The sequence below is a fragment of the Lissotriton helveticus genome, chromosome 11, assembly GCF_964261635.1.
Source record: "Lissotriton helveticus chromosome 11, aLisHel1.1, whole genome shotgun sequence".
Classification (NCBI taxonomy): Eukaryota; Metazoa; Chordata; class Amphibia; order Caudata; family Salamandridae; genus Lissotriton; species Lissotriton helveticus.
This window is the reverse complement of record NC_136072.1, coordinates 683,118,148-683,141,597: the sequence shown is the minus strand read 5'-3', so window position 1 is coordinate 683,141,597 and position 23,450 is coordinate 683,118,148. Positions and strand designations below refer to the sequence as shown.

The window sequence follows — 23,450 nt, the reverse complement described above, 5'->3', positions numbered from 1 at the left end:
ATATCTCTTAGTCAGTTTTAACACTACCTTGCTCATGTCTACTCAGCTTCAGGGCTCGGTTAGCTAGACATAAACAAACATTATCAATGCAAATCACACGCACTTCCCTCTAGGAAAGGAGGTGGTTGAGAATGCGTTAGTCACTTTTTCCAAGTTTTTATTAGTAATAGTGCACATTTTATGTTACTGTATGTACACTGCATTTTTTAGCAAGGTAAGGTGTGAAGTTAGTAACATTTGTAACCTTGCTTTGTCCTAGTTTGTTTGTGCACTTCCTTAAGGCCTCCCTTGACCCTGTGGTGTCTCCCAAGGAGCTGACAATAACATTTTCTTCTGTAAACAGGAACGGGGTATCCTAACAAATAATACTGCTGTTAAAGTATATCTGCAGTGCTTAATTTGAGACGGTTGTAGCGTGGGATCCGGAGACACTCTTTTTTGGGGACTGGCACTTATTTTTCAGCTTACAGAGAGCAAGAAAAAGAAAACCTTAAGGTGGAAACACAGAGGAAGGGAAAGACAGGAAACCCATCACAAAACAAGAGAGTAGCAACCAACACTAGGAGCAAGGAGCGTCTGGCAGTTGATTAAAGAGGCATGGGTGTGTAACCCCTTACCATGACTAGAATAAGGGTCCCTACTTTTATAGGGTGCAAGCCACTGCTAACTAGAGACCCCCATTTCTAACAAATCTCATGTTCTGCACAGTAGAATCAGCCACCAAAATAAATAGTGCCATAACCTGGGGTTCCATATTAATTTTTGTGCAGGCAACACTATAATCAGTCCTCTAGCCATGGTGCCACATAATGTAAAAAAACTGGTCAGGTTTCTTAATGCCACAGTTTGTAAAGCATTATGGCAAAGCATGAACATTGCCCCCCTAGATTAGGCAGTTTTCACAATGAACTGCATAAAGGGTGGAGTTAGGTCAGACATTTTCCGGAAAACTGTTATGTTACCAAAGCCAGACCAATACTGCTCCTGTAATATTGGCACTATATTAGCTTTGCCATGTTGTTATACACAATAGGACAATGTGTATATTAACACCTTCGCTGCGGCGGCTATTCCGCCACAGCACTAAGGGGGCGGCGCGGCGCGCCCATGCTGGTCACGGAACTGCTCCGTCACCAACCGCGGTTGAGCTGTGCTCATGACGGAGCGGTTCCGTCATGGCCCCGCCTGCTTAATAGAACGTGGCGCGAAATCAGCGCCGCGCAGGCGTGTCAGGCGGGCCATGACGGAACCGCTCCGTCATCAGCACAGCGCCACTGCGGCTGATGACGGAGCGGTTCCGTCATCAGCACGGAAAAGGCTAACCTGGCTATCTTGCTTTCTACACAGGGCCGCTGTGTATTCATCATAGGCAGTTCTGTAGTCATATTGATATAATAAGCAAATCAGCATTGTCGACTCAGTAAAGAAAGTGCTCCTTATCAACAATAAAATACCCTCCCAGGCATCTCAAATGCTAGTCAAACTACTAAGAAATGTAGGTGGGGGAGTAAACCAAAGACAACGATTTGTGAACTGTGAAAAGTGCTGATGTCACATGATAATTTCAAAAAGGGGGTGGTGATGGACAGAGTATCTGAGTTAATCAGAACACTCCTACCCAGTCAACAGATGAGGGCTTGATCCATCACCGTTTTTTATCTCACTGCACCATCCCAGTTCAGAACCTGGCTATATGCAAATTAGTCTGTCCCTGGCCCAGTGCATCATGGGAACAGGGCAGACCAAACTACCAAGCCAATTCTTCACTGGAAAGGAAACAAGCTTCCGGGGACCGGTTTCTGGCATTACAGCCATCTTTGGCCCGGCTTGCTTGAATCCTGATGGCGCAATGAGCAAGGGACTCACGTCTGAGCATACCCTTCCACACTCATGGTGGCCAAAATAATTTCAAAAAGGGGGTGGTGATGGACAGAGTATCTGAGTTAATCAGAACACTCCTACCCAGTCAACAGATCAGGGCTTGATCCATCACCGTTTTTTAGCTCACTGCACCATCCCAGTTCAGAACCTGGCTATATGCAAATTAGTCTGTCCCTGGCCCAGTGCATCATGGGAACAGGGCAGACCAAACTACCAAGCCAATTCTTCACTTGAAAGGAAACAAGCTTCCATGATAAGGCCTATGTGGAAGGGGAATATTTTTTTCCATCTCGTGTAAGATCAGATGGTGGCCGCCCCTTCCTAAAAATGATGGAAATGTGTCTGCCCTTTGCACCAATATAATCAAAGGCCAACCCGCAGAACCAGGGCTGTGTGAGTCTAAAAGTATGGGGGCTGATAGACAAATTAAGAAAAATTCGCAAGGCAATATCCAGTCAAAATCACAAAGATTTTTCAAAATGTAAGAATCATTACAGAAAGCAAAAGGTACTTAGTTAGTTCAAGTCAGCATCAATATAGTTCATAAATAAAGAGAAAAATTCGAACTGTATAGTAAGATAACAGTCCGAAAAGAGAAATGCCTTTCTAGAAGCAAAGAGTCTTGAAGTCTAAATTAACTGAACAGACAGTCATGCAGGATGTCTTCGTGCAAGCAAGAAAAACGTTTGCCACACATCCCAGAAAAGGAACAATTTCTAGTTTCAAAGAAGTAGGAAATCGTGCTCTCTCAACATTGCATGGGCTGGTTTCATGGGGTAATCTAATAAAGTTACATTACATAAACCAATCATCATCAAGGAAATTGTGTTACATAAATCAGGCTACTTGAGGGACCACCTAAATTATTAAGAAATAATGATGGTATTTATCCTACAGACATGTGAAATGCAATTGCACTATTGAAGCAACCTAACAATAAGCCATTTAACATGAATGGGCAATACAGTTGTGGCTTCAGCATACAAGAACATCTCGAAATGATTTCCTCCAAAGGCACACACACATCTTGTTGCAGTATGAGAACCCAGAACCAGGAAATTAATTCTATTTGGACTATTTTATAAAAAGAAAAAAGACAGAAGAGGAAAGAAGCCTGCAAGTACGAAACTTATTTGTGCAACTTTTAAAAACCAGATTTCCTCAGCTGTCAGTGCAGAGAGGCACAGGCCTAATAACTTTATTTTATGCCCTAGTTATGGTAACTTAAAATCATATAAATTACCATTACTTTCTTATTAATACAAATACTTTGTCAGTGAAAGAACAGAAGGTTCCCGAAGAAAATGTATATTTAGAAATTGCCATAGCACTAATCATTATGTCAACACACTCCGAGAATGAAAACAGCAGATACATTACTAAGTCTATTTTTAATTCTGAAAGTCTGGGTGCGAGTGTAAAACTATGCAACAGATGCTGTAAAGCCTCCTGGTCTTCAAACGACTGCTGATAACACCAACAAACAACATGTGCAGCGTATTCGAATTAAAAGTCAAACCAACTAATACAAGTTAATTCTGTACACCTGCATGTACAGTGCTATAAGTATAAGTAAAGACAGGTTGAGTGGACAGCTCTGTAATGTGGCACCTTAAAACATAGATTTAACAAATGTTGGATCAAAAAATGGTGTGCCTGTCAGAGATGTGTCCACCACAATAGAAACAAGCATTTGCAATGCAATAGGTCTCGCATTAGGAACGTTTGAGTTATTGGTATTGTAAATGTCACATATTTTTAATTTATGTGTTGGTTTTGAAAATAGCGAAATTAATAGCTTTGTCATTTACAATGCCAATAGTTTACCTTTCGCAAATGTGACACCTATAGCCTTTGTAATGCAATATGTGTTGTATTTACGTGACTTAGATGTATTGATATTACAAATAACAATTGCTTTCGTTTTTTAAAAATAATTAATACTTAAATAAAAGTGATTGTAATTTATAATGGCAATAACTTAAACTTTTGTAAATAACTTTTGTGAAGATTATGTTCAGTGTATTTTATTGTGACGAAAATCCAAGAACAGAAGTGAAATATTCACATTTTTTGTGACATTTGTAATAAAGCTTGAAACATTGAGAGAACATATTTGGACCAGTTGTTGTTGAATTGTTGCACAGATTGATGCTGTAGTGGCACTGAGTGATGCTGTGGTGGCGACGAGTGATGCTGTGGTGACGAGTGATACTGTGGTAGCGACGAGTGATGCTGTGGTAGCGCATAGTGATGTTGTGGTGCCCCTGAGTGATGCTGTGGTGGTGCTGAGTGATGCTGTGGTGATGCGATAGATAGACACATAAATAAAAATGTTGTCATTTACAATGCCAATAGCTCTAACTTTGGCAAAGGCGAGACCGTTGCATTGTAAATGCTTGTTTTTAATCTTATTAACCCACCTTCTAAAATAGTGTCACTCATGTAATTATTTTGCTAGAGAAGGTAATATTAAGTAGAACATTAAATGCAAAGCTTCCAACGTTTCTGCAAAAACTGGCACCGCGTTCTCCGTGAAATAATTCATAACAGCAGGCGTTCCAGACCTCGATTGAGTGAATGAAGCATCACAAGTAAAAGGTTCAATCCCAAGACCCTCCACCGCTGAAGCATGCGATGTTAAAGACACCAACAGCAGGCTCAAAAATTCTGGCAGACTACCACACGAGATTCCACATTTTGCCTCACTGGGCAACAATCAAAGGCACAATCTCTGGATTGCCCTGTGAGGCAATGTGAGAAAACATATGCTGGAGGCTATGAGAGAGTGCAATATCTGCTGAAACCAGAAAGTCTATTTTATGGAAGTTTTACACATAATGTAAAATATTTGCTCCATGCCATGGTCCTCTAATTACATTTGCTAAAATTGGATATCTTTTCCACAACATATTTAGTAAATAATTCTGATACCTATGTTTGATTTGTTCAAGTAAAACAATGTGGGTAGCAGTACTGGCATATAATAGTTAGGAGACAAATTGAGGTTTGCTGGGAGATTTTTCAGGTATGAGGCCATCACACCTGCATCGCTTAGTTGATAAAGTCTAAATTAACGATATTCATTGAAAGAAATGATTGACTGGAATGCCGCCTGAGTCATTAACAGTGGCAGAGAATAATTCTAGCATTCCACTTATCGATTTTTCGTGCTCTCTAATTTACTGATTGCAGCACACGCAAACGAACATTTTCTGTTGCCCTTTCCACCATGCATTTTGTAGAGAAACTCCTCCCTTTAAAAGGCTACAGATGATTCCCATTATGACTGCTCCAATATACTGGGAAGTGGTTGCTGCTTCTGTTCTCATTTAAAAAAGCAGGCTCCCTGCTCCTAACCTTCACTACACAAAGGAGCAGCCTGGGAAGACACCAACTCTAACCCCGACATTTGAAGAACAGCTTTCCGGACTCCCCGCTTAATGGTTGAGGCATGGGAACTCCCGCCTTTTAATGGCGGCTCTCTGTTCCCGCTTGACCCCTCTTTTATCGGCACGCTGTGGTCTTCTGTGTTGGACTGTGTGGCTTCTTTTCCCAGAAGCAGCGGGCTGGACCCGGCTAGCTCAGAAGAAGCTGCCAAACTGCTGCTGAGGTGAGATATGCTCATTTTCTTCAGCCATAGACCAGCGTACTGGTGTTTATTGCATTCAGGGCTTTGCACAGTAGACATTATTTGGTTTTAATCGGTCAACAAATCAAAGTTTATTTTGGATAAATAAATTCATAAAAGGTTCTATTAAAAGCATAATCCAAAGCAATACAATAAATAAACCACAACAGAATGCTGAACCCTTCAAACTCACGGCCTAGCCCGGCTTCAACAGGAAGGCAGGCAACCTTTGTTGGGACGGGGGCGGGGCGGGACAAATACAGGAAGCAGACTGGAGCCTACCCCGCGCTCCTGTGCCCGCCGGAAGATTTCCGTCTCAGCTAGCGGGGCTCCCGTGCTCGTGGAGAGCCCCGCGGCCCCCACCTGTTAACCAGAATGACCCGCTGGCTGCCGAGGGACACGCGACAAGAACCTGGTGAGTGGGGTGTGAGGGGGATATGTGCGCACGTGTGTCTGTGTGTGCACGCATGTGTGTATGCGTGTGTATGTATGCGAGTGTGTGTGTTAAAAGAGCCCGATGACTGGTTGGTGGGGGCGGGAGGGGGTGTGTACCCGAGTGTCTGTCTGCCTAGCATAACGCCACTTTCTGACCCACACTGTTTTGTAAACAGCGCACACACAGCAAGCAGCCAGCAGCAAAAGCGCGCTCACGAGGACAAATCTGAGACAGCAGAAGCGCGTGGCCGAACGCTGTCTCAGATTGCCAGGAAACTGAAAACAATAGTTGTCGAGCCAGATGCATGCTACGCATGCGCACTATAGCTCGACCTAAAAATGTGGGAGGCTGAGTAAATATTTTTTTTTAAATTTGAATATAAGGATAGTCAAACTAAAAAGCTCCAATGAAAGAGGCAAACACAGTACATGCTGAAAAAAAAGAGGAATCACAAGCACTAGATTGAAATTGGCAACACATCCATCGAATGATAAAGGAGAAAGTGAATTGCAAAGTGTGGAATACAGTGTTGCCTGCAACAGACAGCAAAAGCTGTTGAGACACACAACAAAAACCCAGGCTAAGCAGTTAATTGGTCCTTTCCAGCAATACAACAAACCATTCAATTGAAATGAAGAACAGACTGTGCAGCTTGAAACAGAAAAATTGTCTCAGAATTTGTTTGATTAGAGAGAAATACAATATATACAACACGTGTGAGAAAATTACCCATTTTATGTGGTTGTCCTGATTTTGTTTCTGAATTTTATTGCTAGAGTGTAGACACACTGGGGTCAAGCTGCCCAGCACATGTTCACAGACCCCTAAAACATACAGAAATGGGTTAATCCCCGGATGGTATATAAAAAATTGTAGGTTGAGCCTAGGCAGCGCGCATGCTCTGTCTGGAATACCTGAAGTAAATACTATACGGAGTGTAATCCCGCCTGCTGCTTGGGATTAGTTCATTCCTGTGCCTCTCTTGCTTGCTGGCTCCTCTTTGGTAGATTCTCATCACTTCCGTTTATTGGGTAGCAGCTCCGCCCAACTACAGTTTCCCTACACTGTGAGTGTATATATATTATTTTGAGGACTATTTCTTTTTAGGTTGAGCATCACACACACACACACACACACACAAACACACACACACGCACAGGCATACATAATCAGCACGGCGCCCTTTCACAAACCCCGCACTGTTAATGGTTTCATTGTTTCCTCCACCCCTCTGCTCTCCACTCTCACTCCTTCCCTCCCCCCTCCCTTCTCCCTCTGGTGACGTATTAGTGGTGGGTCGGCGTGAGGATGCGGTGGCTCACAGTTGTGTCCTCAGAATTATGGTGTTGTGTACCCGGAGACTTAAGGCAGCGTTGCTCGGGCAGTTGGTGCCAGGCACCTGTACGAGAAGCATGGGGACCTGCGGCAAAGCCTGCGATTGGAACAATGGAAGCTTCCGGGTCTGGGCAAGGCTGGGGTTAATGTGAAAATGCTGGCCGCACCCATCAACTCGTCTGGCCTCAACATGATCCAAGGTACATATGCTCTGCTTCCTGATCTGCCAGCTGATGGTGGTAATGAAGGGGTCAGGGAGGTGCTAGCGGTTGGTAGTGACATAACTGGCCTGCAACCTGGTGACTGGGTGATACCGATAGATGCAGGTCTCAGGACCTGGAAAACTGAAATGGTGGCAGCGGAGGACCTGCTACTTCAAGTGCCAAAGGACATCCCAGTGGAGAGTGCGGCCACCCTAAGTGTCAATCCCTGCACAGCCTATAGGATGCTGTTGGATTTTGAGACTCTGAGGCCAGGGGATTCTGTCATTCAGAACACAGCCAGCAATGATGTAGGGCAGGCTGTGCTCCATATCGCAGCCGCCCTAGGGATCAGGATGATCAACCAATGTACGAGACAGGCCAGATTAAAATACTAACGCTGCTAACTCATGAAAGAGACCAGATAAAAAGAAAAAAAGTAAGCCACTAGTTTTAATAGTTATTAAAAACAATTGTTGGACTTGGCCCACTCTGCAAGGTCACCCCCCAAACGTTATGCCTTCCTACTAAAGTATTCTGAACCTGTTTCTGTTGCCTTTTAGGACTCTGTGGTCTTTACCAGTGCAAACTTGTACTAACATGCCTGTGCTCTCTCCTTTAAACATGGTAAAATTGGCTTACACCAAACTGCTACATTTATTTTCCTTATAAATCCAAACTAAAGTAGTAGTAGATGTACCTAGGGCCTGTACATTAAAAGCTACTAGTGGGCCTGCAGTACTCATTGCACCACCCACTAAAGGAGACTTTTAAAACATGTCACAGGCCTGACACTGTAGCCTGTGTGCAGCTTTAAGCTTCATTTTCAATCTGGCAAAATAAACCTTTTCAAACACAAGGAGATGATGGACGGAGTGCTGAAACTTTTCAAACACTCACCCCCAGTCACAGATCTGGGATTCGTCATTCTTTAGCTCACTTTGCCACCCCAGTTCAGACACAGCTATATGCAAATCAGTCTTGACTCTGTGCCTCATGGGAACAGTGCAGCCCGGACTGCCAAGCCATGTCTTCCCTGGACCGGAAACAAGCCTCCTGGGACCGGTTTCGGACTAACAGCCCTCATCAGCCAGGCTAGCTTGAATCCAGTAGCAAAGTGAGCAAGGGACACACGTCTGGGAATACCCTGCCAACTTAGGGCAAACAAAGCAAACACAAGGAGATAAACCTTTTGCCAAGCCTAAATCTTCCTATTTCTAAATACTTTCCATATATTCCATACTTTCCTATGTTAAGCCGGTCTCCTCTGTGCCACAACACCCAGCAGTTGAAATCAGGTTTTACTTACTAAAACCTTTGACTGGACTTTCCAGCATAGTTGCTTTAATACTTGTGGAAGACCAATCTGCCCCACCTAATAATACACTTTCTCAGATAATACATAAATAAACCAGGCTCTGCTTAGTTGTTATACATCAGTGCTCAGCAAAGCTGGTGGTGACAAGCTGCCTCACTGCTCTGTCATCACTATTGAACATTGTGGCCATTTTAGGTGACCCCTCTAGAGTCAATGAGACTCCAATAAAAGCTGCCTCATCATTACATTTGAATGTAGATGACATATTATACAGCGGGGGGAACTCTCCATCAGCCTATAAAATTGAAATACAAGCACGCTTTTGAGTATACAAATTCTGAGTACTCAAAGAAATACACATGTTGGTGAAGCCTACACCCCTCTTCCAGTAGTAATTTTAAAGCTCTTTTTCTGTTCATCACATAAAATCTGGTAGTCAGCTGTGCTGCCAAGCCAGACCCCCCCGACCCAACAAAATAAAAAAACAGAAGAGTTTTAGGAGTTTACTTTAGTGGCCACTCGCACATAATATATTCAAATGTATTACATTACCCATTATTGGTTATATATACATATATATTTTCAATGTATAATGACCAAATAAAGATTACAATTATAAATATTTAAAATTCCAGTATATTACTAATGCCAATAAATACTTCAAAGTATTTAACAAAAGAAGGCATCACATCATTTTTGCTACGGTTCATGATGGAGTGAAGTGAATTTTGCTGACAGTCAACACATTTAAATTTTAACCTTGGGGGAATAAAACGGTACAATGCAATAAAAAATGGGACATTGATCCTATTTCAGTTGAACCAAGTGACAAGAAAAAAAGGTTAAAAAAAAGGAAAGGGGGCAGGGTAGAAACACCATGACCCCCTAGGACCTAGGCCCTAAGGGCCCAAAAAAGCATTTTTTTAAAAATAACTTTGGTGGGATTTGCCTAGGGTCAGCGGACCACCTCTCAGAAATCCCACTGTGTGGGGCTTACTGGAGGTACCTTGAGGCCTAGTTGGCCCCTAAGGACCCCCAGCAGTAAAGGGGACTTCAATCCCCATCCAAGAGCATGCCAAGAGTCGTGTTTGCAGAGTGGTGGGCAAAGGGTGCGTGGCCTGCTATGAGAGCTTAGCAATCCTGCTGTGTGGGACTTGCTGGAGGAAATAGGAGGGGTAGTTGGCCCCCAAGGATATCCTTTGGGGCCAACTACTCCTCCTGTTACCGTGTGGGATTAATAAGAGGTCTTCGGAGGTCACGCCACCTTCCTCCACCACTCTGCAAACGCACCTCCTGGCACACTATTTGTTGGGAGATGAAGTCCACTTTACTCAAGAGGGACTTTGGGGGCCAAGAAGCCCTCCTGGTACCTAGTCCTAAGCAGCAGAATTCCTGATCGCTGGTCGGAGGCCTTCCTACAGTTCTCTTGGCTCTTACTGCATCATCTTGCCTCTTTCTGCACTTCATTTACCTCTTTCTGTACGTCACTTGCTTCTTTCTGCACCTCTTTTGTTTCTTTCTGCACCACTCTTCCCGCACCCCTCTTCTCTCTTTCTGCACCTCTATTGCCTCCTTCTGCACCTCTCTTGCCTCCTTCTGCACCTATCTTGCCTCATTCTGCACTTCTCTTGCCTCTTTCTGCATTTCTGTTGCTTCTTTCTGCACTTCTTTTGCCTTTTTCTGTACCCCTCTTGCCTCTTTCTGCACCTCGGTTGCTTCTTTCTGTATATCTGTTGCTTCTTTCTGCACTTCTCTTGCTTCTTTCTGCACCTCTCTTGCCTCTTTGTTCAAGTTCAGGAATTTGTATAGCGCACTACTCACCCAGAGGGTCTCAAGGCGCTTGGGGGAGGGTTGTGCATTACTTATCAAATAGCCAGGTTTTAAGCTGCTTTCTGAAGGAAAGGTGGTTCTGTGTAAGGCGGAGGTGAGTGGGGAGAGAGTTCCAGGTTTTGGCCGCTAAGTAGGAGAAGGATCTTCCTCCCATGGTGGATCTGTGGATGCGCGGAATTGCGGCGAGGGCTTGATTGGATGATCGTAGTTGGCGGGTGGGTGTGTAGAAGGACAGACGTGTGTTGAGGCATTCGGGTCCTAGGTCGTGGAGGGCCTTGTGTGCGTGGGTGAGGAGACGGAACGTTATTCTCTTGTTGACGGGGAGCCAGTGGAGGTCTTTTAGGTGATCGGTAATGTGAGCTTGACGGGGGATGTCCAATATGAGTCTGGCTGAGGCGTTTTGGATGCGTTGGAGTTTTTTCTGTAGTTTGGCTGTGGTTCCGGCGTAGAGGGTGTTCCCATAGTCTAGTCGGCTAGTGACCAGTGCGTGGGTGACTGTTTTTCTTGTTTCAGTGGGGATCCATCGGAAGATTTTTTTGAGCATGCGAAGTACGTTGAAGCATGAGGATGAGACGGCGTTGACTTGTTTGGTCATTGAGAGGGAGGAATCTAGGATGAAGCCCAGGTTACGTGCGTGGTCTGTAGGTTTAGGTGCTGAACCCAGAGCCGGGGGCCACCATGAGTCGTCCCAGGCAGAGGGGGATGATCCTAAGATGAGGACTTCCGTTTTGTCCGAGTTTAGCTTTAAGTGGCTGGTCTTCATCTAAACGGCTACTTCTTTCATTCCTTCGTGTAGATTGGTTTTGGCGGTGTTTGGGTCTTTGGTGAGGGAGAGGATCAGCTGGGTGTCGTCTGCGTAGGAGATGATGTTGAGGTTGTGTTGTCGCACGATGGAGGTGAGGGGACTCATGTAGACGTTGAAGAGGGTGGGACTGAGTGATGATCCTTGTGGTACTCCGCAAATGACTTCGGTGGCTTCTGATTTGAATGGGGGAAGGCGGACTCTCTGGGTTCTCCCAGCGAGGAATGAGATGATCCAGTCCAATGCTTTTCCATGTATTCCAACGTTGCTGAGGCGTTGTATGAGGGTGCTGTGACAGACTGTGTCGAATGCGGCGGAGAGGTCAAGTAGGATGAGGGCAACTGTTTCTACGTTGTCCAGTAGCGTTCGGATGTCGTCTGTAGCTGCGATGAGGGCGGTTTCGGTGCTGTGTTTGGCTCGGAATCCGGACTGTGAGGTGTCGAGGGAATTGTTGGATTCGAGGAAAGCGGCGAGATGACTGTTGACGGCTTTCTCAATGACTTTGGCAGGGAACGGGAGGAGTGAGATGGGGCGGTAGTTTTTAAGTTCAGAGGGGTCTGCTGTGGGTTTCTTCAGGAGGGCGTTGAGTTCGGCATGTTTCCAGCTTTCTGGGAAGGTAGCGGAGTTGAAGGAGCAGTTGATGACATCGCGGAGATGGGGTGCGATGATGGAGTCTGCTTTGTTGGAAATGTAGTGGGGACAAGGGTCGGTAGGTGATCCTGAGTGGATGGAGTTCATCAGGCGGATGGTGTCTTCAGTGGTGATTGGGTTCCAGGCGCGAAGGTTTTGAGAGTTCTGTACTTGTTTGGGTGTGGGTGAGGAGAACTGTTCTTCGGACTGACTTTCAAAGCTGTTATGTATGGCGGCGATTTTGTTGTGGAAGAAAGAGGATAAGGAGTGGCAGAGGTCTTGGGAGGGAGTGATGTCGTTCGTGCCGGTGGTGGGGTTTGTAAATTCTTTGACGATGTTGAATAGTTCCTTGCTGTTGTGGGCGTTGTTGTCGAGTCGGTCTTTGAATGCTGATTTCTTGGTGGATCGGATCAATTGGTGGTGTTTGCGGGTGGCGGCCTTGAGGGTGGTCAGGTGGTTGGTGGTTGGGTTTTTTCTCCAGGTTTTCTCGAGAGTACGACATAACTTCTTGGATTTCTTAAGGTCATCGTTGAACCAGGGGGCTTTTTTGCTACCTAGTTTGATTTGGTGGTTTTTCAAGGGTGCTAGTTCGTCAGCGCTGTGGGTAATCCATTGTGTGAGTTTGGTGGCAGCTTGGTTTGGGTCCGATGATATGGCAGGAGGGTTTTGGTTAAGCGATGTGGAGAGTTGTTCGGCGGTGATTTTGTTCCAGTTTCTTCGAGGAGCAGGTTGTGGGGGGTTGTGGGTCAAAGTCTTTTTGTAGTTGAAGTGGACGCAGCTGTGGTCCGTCCAATGGAGAGCTGAGGTGTGGTTGAAGGAGATGTGCTTGCTGGAGGTGAAGATGGGATCGAGCGTGTGTCCGGCAAGGTGGGTGGGGGTGTCAACAAGTTGTTTGAGCCCGAGATTGGCCAGGTTGTCCAGAAGGGTGGTCGTGTTGCTGTCGTTTTTCTTTTCCAGGTGGAAGTTGAGGTCTCCCAGTAGGATGTAGTTCTCGGAGTTGAGGGCATGTGGGCTGATGAAGTCAGTGATGTGTTCGTTGAATTGTGTGCGGGTTCCTGGTGGTCTATAGATGAGGGTGCCTCTAAGTGTGGTCCTGGGGTCGGTGTGGATCTGGAAGTGGAGGTGTTCGGCGGTAGCGAGGTTATCGTCGGAGCTGGTCGTGATTCGGATGGTGTTCTTATGGACGATGGCGATGCCTCCTCCTGTTTGGTTGGTGCGATCCTTTCGGATGATCTTGTAGGCGTCCGGGATGGCTATGGCGATGTCGGGTGCTGATGAAGTGTTCATCCAGGTTTCTGTAAGGAAGGCGATGTCCGGAGATGCCGTGTCGAGTAGGTCCCAAAGTTCAGTGGCGTGTCTGTGGACCGAGCGGGTGTTCAGCAGGATGCACTTCAGGTGGTTAGGGTCGGAGTAGAGTTTGGGGGAAGTGGATTTGGTGTGGTTCCTGATGCAGGTGAACTTGCAGGAGTGGCAGGCGAATGGTCCATGGGTGAGTCCTGGGGTAGCTTTGCAGCATAGTGGTGTGCGACCGGGGTTGAGGGCAAGGAGGGAAGCGGCGTCGTACGTTATGCGGGTGGAGAGGGGTTTGCAGGGGCCAGGGGGTCTGGCCCTGGGCACGGTCCAGGCGCGGACGGGCGTAGACTGGCTTACCTTTGGCGCACGTTCGGCGCGCATGGGGCGCGACCGCTGCGCGTGACCGCTGCGCGCATAACCATCTGTCATATGTGGATAGTGGAAGGGGGAGGGGCGAGGGAGGGTCAGCTGGGAGGCGGGAGCGGGCGGAGATCCGGGTAGGGAGGCACAAACAACAACAACAGCAACTAAGACAAAATGGCAGCGAGCCAAACTCGCTACAGGATTGGGGCACAATCACGAATGGCGCGATGCTAATAGCAATGGCAGCAGCACAATCAGGCAGAATTAAAAACTTTAAGCAGCACAGCACAATTGAGAACAGGCTTACAGCGCACTTTGGCAGTCTTGCGCTTCCAAATGATTACGCTTAGCGCTAATGCAAACAGTCAGGTAACCTAGCGCTACTAAACAAAATATTATACGATCTCTGGTAATGGCAATAGCGGTAGTGAGGCGAGCTGGCAGGCAGCGGTATGGCTGTATAGCGCTACGATACCAGTTAGATACGAGGAGCAGCGTGAGGAGCGGCCGTTTCTGCTGGAAGCAGGGCGGTCACAGCAAAACACACGGGGATCGAGGCTGATGATATCAGTGGGAGGGAGGGTCAGCTGGGAGGCGGGAGCGGGGCGGAGATCCGGGTAGGGAGGCACAAACAACAACAACAGCTACTAAGACAAAATGGCAGTGAGCCAAACTCGCTACAGGATTGGGGCACAATCACGAATGGCGCGATGCTAATGGCAGTGGCAGCGGCACAATCAGGCAGAATTAAAAACTTTAAGCAGCACAGCACAATTGAGAACAGGCTTACAGCGCACTTTGGCAGTCTCGCGCTTCCAAATGATTACGCTTAGCGCTAATGCAAACAGTCAGGTAACCTAGCGCTACTTAACAAAATATTATACGATCTCTGGTAATGGCAATAGCGGTAGTGAGGCGAGCTGGCAGGCAGCGGTATGGCTGTATAGCGCTACGATACCAGTTAGATACGAGGAGCAGCGTGAGGAGCGGCCGTTTCTGCTGTCTTGCCACAACCCTCTTTGTGCACCTCTCTTCCCTCTTTCTGCACCTCTCTTCCCTCTTTCTGCACCTCTCTTGCCTCATTCTGCACTTCTCTTGCCTCATTCTGCACTTCTCTTGCCTCTTTCTGCATTTCTGTTGCTTCTTTCTGCACGTCTTTTGCCTTTTTCTGCACCCCTCTGGCCTCTTTCTGCACCTCGGTTGCTTCTTTCTGCATATCTGTTGTTTTTTTCTGTACCTCTCTGGCTTATTTCTGCACCCCCTATTGCCTCTTTCTATACCCCTCTTTCTGCACCTCTCTTGCCTGTTTCTGCAACTCTCTTGCGTCTTTCTGCAGTTCTCTTCCCTCCTTCTGCACCTCTCTTGCTTCTTTCTGCCCTTCTTTTGCCTTTTTCTGCGCCCCTCTTGCCACTTTCTGCACCTCGGTTGCTTCTTTCTGCATATCTGTTGCTTCTTTCTGCACTTCTCTTGCTTCTTTCTGCACCTCTCTTGCCTCTTTCTGCACCTCTCTTGCCACACCCCTTTCTGCACCTCTCTTGCCTCCTTCTGCACTTCTCTTGCCCCTTTCTGCATTTCTGTTGCTTCGTTCTGCACTTCTTTTGCCTTTTTCTGCACCCCTCTTGCCTCTTTCTGCACCTCGGTTGCTTCTTTCTGCATATCTGTTGCTTTTTTCTGTACCTCTCTTGCTTATTTATGCACCCCTCTTGCCTCTTTCTATACCCCTCTTTCTGCACCTCTCTTGCCTGTTTCTGCAACTCTCTTGTGTCTTTCTGCAGTTCTCTTCCCTCCTTCTGCACCTCTCTTGCTTCTTTATGCAGTTCTCTTGCCTGTTTCTACGCCCCTCTTGCCTGTTTCCGGACCTCACTTGCTTCTTTCTGTACCTCCCTCGCCTCTCTGCACTGCACTTGCCGTTTTTTACACTTTACTTGCTTTTTCTGCATCTGTGTTGCTTCTTTCAGCACTTCTCTTGCCTCTTTCTGCACCTCTTGCCTCTTTCTGCACCTCTCGCCTCATTCTGCACCTTTCTTGCCTCATTCTGCACCTCTCTTGCCTCTTTCTGCAACCCTCTTGCCTCTTTCTGCACCTTTTTTGTTTCTTTCTGCACTTCTCTTGCTTCTTTCTGCACTTCTCTTGCCTCTTTCTGCACCCTCTTGCCTCTTTCTGCACCCCTTTTCCCTCTTTCTGCACCTCTCTTGCCTCTTTCTGCTCCTCTCTTGCCTCTTTCTGCTCCTCTCTTGCCTCTTCCTGTACTTCTCTTGCCTCTTTCTGCACATTTCTTACACTTTCTGCACCTCTTGTTTTTGTCTGCACTTCTCTTGCTGCTTTCTGTACTTCTCTCAACTCTTTCCATATTCAAATGGGAAGTGCAAGCTGTCAAGCTTAAAGGTCTCATGACTGAGGTATATGTCTACTTGTATATGTATTCTCACATGTGTTATGCATCTGATGATGATTGGTTAAAAAGCGGGTTGTTTTTCCTATAGGTGGTCAAACCTTCTCAGTTCTGCTCTGTCAGTCAGTTGCACAGGCAGATGTCTTATGTATATATGTGTTATAGTACCCCTCAAATATACTATTGAATACCTGCGTGCCCTGTGTTATGAGCAGAGACAAATACATACACCTTTTGGAACACAAATTTACGGAGTATGCTATTTGAAACATAGGTATTCAAGTATTTGGATGCTTATTTCTATGTAACATGTCACTAGGTAAAAGCAGAGACACACGCATGCAAACCTTCTCAGACTTACAACAGTGATATGGTTAGGAATGCTGTTTTACATTTGGTAGGCCTAACATTCTGAGCAGTCGATGAATAGTGAGCCTTCAAGAGAAAAGTGAGGTTTAAGACATCTTGGGAGAAGAATTAGTGATTAGGTTACTTTGTATGAGTCTGTGGAAAGTTACAGTCAAAGAAGGCCTCTTTCTGCACCTCAGTTGCTTCTTTCCGCACTTCTCTTGCTTCTTTCTCCATTTTTCTTCCTCTTTCTGGACTTCTGTTGCCTCTTTCTGTATTTTTCTTACTTCTTTCTGCACCTTTCTTCTTCTTTCTGCACTTCTCTTGCCTCTTTCTGCACTTATCTTGCTTCTTTCTGCGCCTTTCTTCCACTTTTTGTGCATATCCTACCTATGTAGGCATAGTTAGACATTAGAATTTAAAAAAACCTTAGAACTTCACTGAAAAACCACAGGTTTCAGGGATGTTATAGTTTGGGATTAGCATTTAAAAAACCTTAGAAATTCACTGAAAGAAACACAGGTTTCAGGGACGGTGTCATTGGGAATTAGCATTTAAAAAACCTTAGATATTAGCTGAAAAAAAACACAAGTTTCAGGGACGTTATAATTAGGCTGACATTTCACTCGTACAAAACCAGAGAAATTCAGCCATTAAAATTAGATTAGCCTAGCTAACTATAACTCGCGCCCGCAATGCACTGCTGATAACGTCACATATTACATCACTCATGACATGGCCAGTGAACAAGGTCTCAGTGTCCCGAAACGCATGGGATTGTTGTATTCGGCTCAAATTAATTGTGATTCCCAAAAGTAAAAAGGAAATCTAACCTACCAGTGAGTGCGACCCAGTTCTTTTTCTTTGGAAGAGAGTGTTGGATATAATATGGCTGGGCTCTGCCATAGGGATTCCGCACCGCCTGAGAGTGCTGGAAAAGCCAGCCAAGACGAGTTAAACTGTGGAGATATATATATATAAAATATATATATATATATATATATATATATATATATATATCCATCTCTAACTTTGCCACGTTGCGGGAATGAACACAGCAGCTGACGGATTGAAAACCCCTTTATTGTTGGCAAACAGAATTGGACATTCGGAGACTTAAAATAAGCAAAACTCGACGCGTTTCGGAGCTGACAAATGCTCCTTCTTCACAGGATAACGGCTCCGCTGCATGCTGAAGAACTCGTCACACCACCATTAGTGCATGCTCTGTTAAATAGTCCCAGTGGACTTCTCATGTGAGTGTAGTTTTTTGGCATGCTGGTCCATGTAGTTTAATGTTCACTCGAGCTCACAATTCTTTCCAAGTGGAATTGGCAGGCTAGCAGAGTTTATATTGTCCAAATAACCCCAAGTGGGACTCCAAAATTAAAAACTGTTTGTTGCTCACTTATTCAGCTGCGCCATGTGAGGTAGAGAAAATAGTCACAACTCCTCTGGCCCCGTAGTCTGGTGGTTCATTCCCCACGGCCGTGACAGCCGTGCAAAAATCCATCTCTAACTTTGCCACGTTGCGGGAATGAACACAGCAGCTGACGGATTGAAAACCCCTATATATATATTGAACCGTGATCAAGTTATCTGTTGATAACGAAACGCGTCTGTATTTCCTTTGAAAATTGGATGCTGCTGGATAATTAAAGGCATTTTGGAGCAACACAGAATCCTGTGAGTGCGCGCTACTGTTTCTTTTGCGAAGGAAGCTTTTGGTGAATAATTTGCCAGCATTGCTCTGCTGGGGCTTTGCACCGAGACAAAGAATCAGCAGTTATAGGTAGGACCTAGTTTCTATAGGGAGAGCTTTTTTTGTTTTGCTTATAACTTTGGCGTCGTTTGATGAATCTTCATGAAATTATCCAAGCTAATTCTTTGTTCATATCAGCTCCTATGTAAAAAATTTGGGGGTGATTCGTCAAGGGGGCTGAGAAAAAAGGGGCGGTCCCAAAACGTGTTTTCTCCATGTTAATTTCCTTAGGAAACATTACAGAAGGCTACAGGTCGAACGGGTGAACGGAATTACCCCAAATTTGGTAGGAAGAAGGGTCTTGGTCTAGAAAGCAGGCTTTTGTTTATTTGGTGTAAATCCATTTTTGAGAAATATCAAAATTTACAAAAATCGATATTTGGGAATTCTGCCATCTGATTGGCTGAGGCGTTTCGAGCACGAGCTTGCTGCTTATTGGTTGCAGGCTCTGTGAGCAGTTGCAACTAGGAAGTGTTGGCTGCCATTTTGTGATTCCGTTGAAGCGAGTAATGGGAAAAAAGGGTGAAAAAAGTAGGAAAGGAGAGTAGGAGCACTGTAAGCTCTGTGGGGGTGTGTGAAGCGAAGTAGTTACTCCTACCGGTCTGAAAGTGTGGTGTTGCTCAGAGTGACATGGTGCTGAGATGATATGCTGCTGCACTCGAGTATGAAACTGAGAGCCTAAACAGTGAACTAATTTCTGTAAAGGGATGGGCTCTGGGCACTGTAGTATACATGTGCAAGTAGGGTTAGTAGGCGTTTATACTATACAGAGAGTGGGAAGCGAACTACTGACCGCTACCATGCCTTTATACCATACCAGAAGTGACGTTCTCACGCTTACCGGAGTGAAGACTCGGGGATCAAACCAAGCTGATTGCTGTAAAGGGATGGGCTCTAGGCACTGTAGTATATGTGTTCAAGTAGTGTTAGTAGGTGTTTATACTATACAGGGAGTGGCAAGCAAACTACTGACTGCTACCGTGCGTTTATACTATACTGGAAGCAAAGTACTCACGCCTACCGGTGTGAAGACTTGGGGATCAAACTGAGCTGAATGCTGTAAAGTGATGGGCTCTGGGCGCTGTAGGATACTAGCCACTGTAGTATAACTGTGTAAGTAGTGTTAGTATGCGTTTATAGTATATAATGAGTGGGTAGCGAACTACTTTCTCCTACTGGTCTGAAGACTCGGGGATTAAAGCGTGAGCCTAAATTGGGAGCTCATTGCTGTAAAGTGATGTATTCTGGGCACTGTAGTATACCTGTGGAAGTAGTGTTAGTTTCCGTTTATATAATATAGGGATTGGGAAGCGAACAACTCGCCCCTACCGGTCTGAAGACTCCTGGATGAAACCATTTATTTATTTATTTATTTATTAAGAAGCTTGTAGAGCGCACGGCTACCTCCAGCGGAGGTGTCCCGGCGCTAGGATCACTGGAATATCACCGAAGAGGGTTGCCTAGTTCAAATCCAACAGAGAGGAGAAATCAAGAGATAAAGAAGCTTTAATTAACATTTGGTAAATAGCCAGGTTTTTAGTTTGCGTCCGAATATTGGCTCAGATTCAGTGAACCTAAGATCAAGAGGTAGGCTGTTCCAGAGCTTGGCAGCCGTGACGGTAAAAGTTCTACCGCCACTTCGGGTGAGTCGGAATCTGGGGACGTTCAGTAGACGAAGACTGTTAGATCTCAAATGTCTTACCGAAGATGATATCATGAGTCGTTTGCTCAGATAGGCCGGGCCAATTCCATGAATAGCCCTAAAAGCAAGGGTCAGTGTTTTAAACTCAATGCGTCGGGCTATGGGAAGCCAGTGTAACTCATCCCGATATGCTCTAACCGAATTGCGAGCAGGGATGTTTCCAATAAGCCTTGCTGCGGCGTTCTGAATGATTTGTAAACGGTCAATAAGATATTGGGGAGCACCAGCATATAAACTATTGGCATAGTCAAGATGTGCTATAACAAGTGCCTGGACAACCGTTTTGCGGGATGTTTGGGGGCGGAAGGGAAAAATCTTCCTAATCATACGCAGCTTATTGAAACAGGCCCCTGCCACTTTGTTGACCTGGGTCTTACAGGACAAGGTATTGTCAAATATAAAGCCGAGGTTGCGGGCGGACTGTACTGGTAAAGGTGGCGGGTTCAGGACTGTAGGCCACCATAAGGTTGCAGGGGGTGTCGATTTCTGGCTAAAGAAAAGAACCTCGGTTTTGTCAGTGTTTAGGGCAAGGTGATTGGTAGACATCCAGGCGCAAATATTGCCAAGGCAGTTTCTGAAGTTGGTAAAGAGGGAGTCAGAATGGTCTCTGAATGAAAAAACAAGCTGAGTATCATCAGCATATGAGACCACCCTGACCCCCAATGACTCTACTGCCTTGGCTAGCGGGGCCAAGTAAGCATTAAACAATAATGGGCTTAAGGCGGAGCCCTGAGGCACACCGCACAAAAGAGGTTTATCCTCCGATTCAAAAGGATGCATTAAGACCCTCTGAGACCGTCTGGACAGAAATGATTTAAACCAGGCCAGGACTGTACCACCGATCCCCAGCTGTTGTAGACGGGCTGTAAGTATGTTGTGGGATACAGTGTCAAATGCAGCGGGTAGGTCGAGGAGAACCAACATGGCCTCCTCGCCCCTATCCACTGATTCCCTGATAATCTCGGACACTTCCAACAGCGCCGTCTCGGTGCTGTAGCCGGTTCTAAAACCGGACTGAGAATCGTGCAGCAGCTGATTTGTTTCAAGATACTGAGCCAGTTGTTTTTGGACCACTTTCTCCAGTACCTTGGCAGGTTTAGGCAGGAGCGATATTGGTCTGTAATTACAAAATAGTAAAGGGTCAGCATCGGGTTTTTTCAAAATGGGAAGTAGCCTAGCCTGTTTCCACACTGAGGGAAATTGACCGCAGGTCAAGGAGGAGTTCCAGATGGAAAGGAGAGGATTGATTAAAACCGGGGCAAGGTCGCCCAATACTTTAGCGGGGACAGGGTCTAAAGGTGAACCCGACCTAACCTTATACAGCAGCGACAGCGCTAGGTCGGGGGTTAACTCACTAAAAGAATTGAAAGAACAGTGAGAAGGATATGGAACATCAGAATGGTGGTTAGGTGGGGCGCTGCCAAAGGAAGAAGAAAGTTTAGTGATTTTATTCTGAAAAAAGTCAGAAAGACTGTTGCACAAGTCTTGAGTAGGAACGCATAGGGTTTTTGTGGCAGGAGGATTCACAAAGTCCTTCACGATGGTGAAAAGCGTTTTGGAGGAATTCTGCGCCTGTTGAATGAGATTTGAAAAATAGGCTCTCATCAAGGAACGTTTAAGTTTTTGAAATTTGTTTAGGGCATATTTATAGGTCAGTTTGGCCAAAGGGTCATAGTTTTGTCTCCATTTGCGCTCCAGCTGTTTGCACTTGCTCTTTTCCTCACGAAGCAAGGGGGAAAACCAGGGGGCCGAGGGTCGAGATCTGGAGGAAGTCAACGGGACAAGGGGGGCAATGGAATCCAGAGTGGAGATAAGGGTCGAATTATATCTTGCCGTTTCTTTGTCAAGGTCTTCCAACTGATTAAATTGAAACTGAAAACGGGGCACTATGGACTCACAGGTGACTTTGGACCATTTGCGACCATTGTCTCTGTTGAGGGAAGAAAGGGGAGGAGGGGATGGAATAGTGATAGTAAAGGGAAGAAGGAAATGATCTGACCAAGTCAGGGGGAGGGGGGGAAGGGCAAAGACACCAGGATGATTAGAGAAAATAAGATCAAGTGTGTGACCTGCTATGTGAGTGGGGCCTTTAACTAATTGGGACAAGGTAAATCCTTGTAAGGTTTCCAAAAAAGAGGATGCTTGTGCACAAGACGGATTATCGATGTGGAGATTAAAATCTCCCAGTACTGTAAAGTGGGAGTGCTTAAGTAAAAAATCCGCAATAGAATGCGTCAGCGCAACGAGAGAAGACGCAGTGGCTGCAGGGGGATTGTAAACCAGAATACCTGGGAAAATAATACTTGCAGAGTCCATGATCGTAAAGTGCATAGCTTCAATAAGGCCCAGATTGGGAATTTTTGTGATGTTCAGTGTAAGGTGGGATTTCGTAATAACCGCGAGTCCCCCCCCAGGTTTGGAGTTTTCTCGATTAATGCCTAAAAGACGGTATCCAGGGGGAATGGCCAAGTTGATGTCCGGTTTGGACGAATCTTTGATCCACGTTTCTGTAAGAAATAATATGTCCCATTTATGAGTGTCGAGCGTTAGCCATATATCAGAGGCGTGAGCAGGGAGAGATCTGCAGTTAACTAAGGCTGCTTTTAGAGTGACCGGGGGCTGGCGGTGGGCACTCAAGGGCAGATGAGACAGTTTAGTAACAGCAGGGATAGTAAAGTTACAATGTGAGCAGGAAAAAGCAGTAGTTTCCAGGCTATGTGGATTGCAACAAGTTGCGGGGTAGCACAAGCCTTGGCGTATGTCTAAAAGTTGATCAGGAGTCCAGGAGATGGTTGGGGTGCAAGATGCAGGGGTCCTGGCGCTGGGCGCGGGCCCGGCGCGGACGGGCGCAGACGGGCTTGCCTTAGGCGCGCCTTCGGCGCGCCATCGGCCCGCCCGCTGCGCGGGCGAGAAGAGCCCTTCCTTTTATCCAAGTCCATCTAGCGGTGGGAGGAGGGTGGGAGGCGTCCAGGAGCTGGAGCGCTACCCTGCCTCCCCCCAAGATGGCGTTACCGCGTTCTCCCGGCCGGCGAGAGCGCTGTGCTCGGCTGCGCCGGGGGAGAGAGAGCAAGGTCGGGACCCCTGGGACGATGCAATCTCGTCCGGACAGGCACGTCCGGACAGGACTGTCTGTTTCCGATTTAAAAAAGCTCCGATTAAAATATTTACAAGATTTTAAAAATGACAAACGAAGTAGCGTCTGTACGCTAGTTGTATATCACAAGCATACAGAGATGTAAATGCTAACATCACATCGCACTCACACTGCAGTAGTATCAGCAAAAATCACAGAGAAAGAGGAAGTGCCCCCGGCTTTCCGCCTCAGGGGTAAACAAGTAATCTGTAGTATGAAAGAGCGGCAAGCCTTAAGTAGTGAGGGAGGGCGGGAGGCGTCCAGGAGCTGGAGCGCTACCCTGCCTCCCCCCAAGATGGCGTTTCCGCGTTCTCCCGAGGTCATTGCTGTAAAATCATGTGCTCTGTGTAGTATTCCAATGTAAGACATAGTAGAATATTAGTATGTAATTCTA

At 46.1% G+C, this 23,450-nt stretch overlaps 1 pseudogene; it reads left to right on the top strand.

Moving 5' to 3' along the window:
* The first annotated feature begins 7,256 nt into the window (after positions 1 to 7,256).
* On the top strand, positions 7,257 to 7,873 carry LOC144791445 (enoyl-[acyl-carrier-protein] reductase, mitochondrial pseudogene; annotated as a pseudogene).
* Positions 7,874 to 23,450: the final 15,577 nt, after the last annotated feature.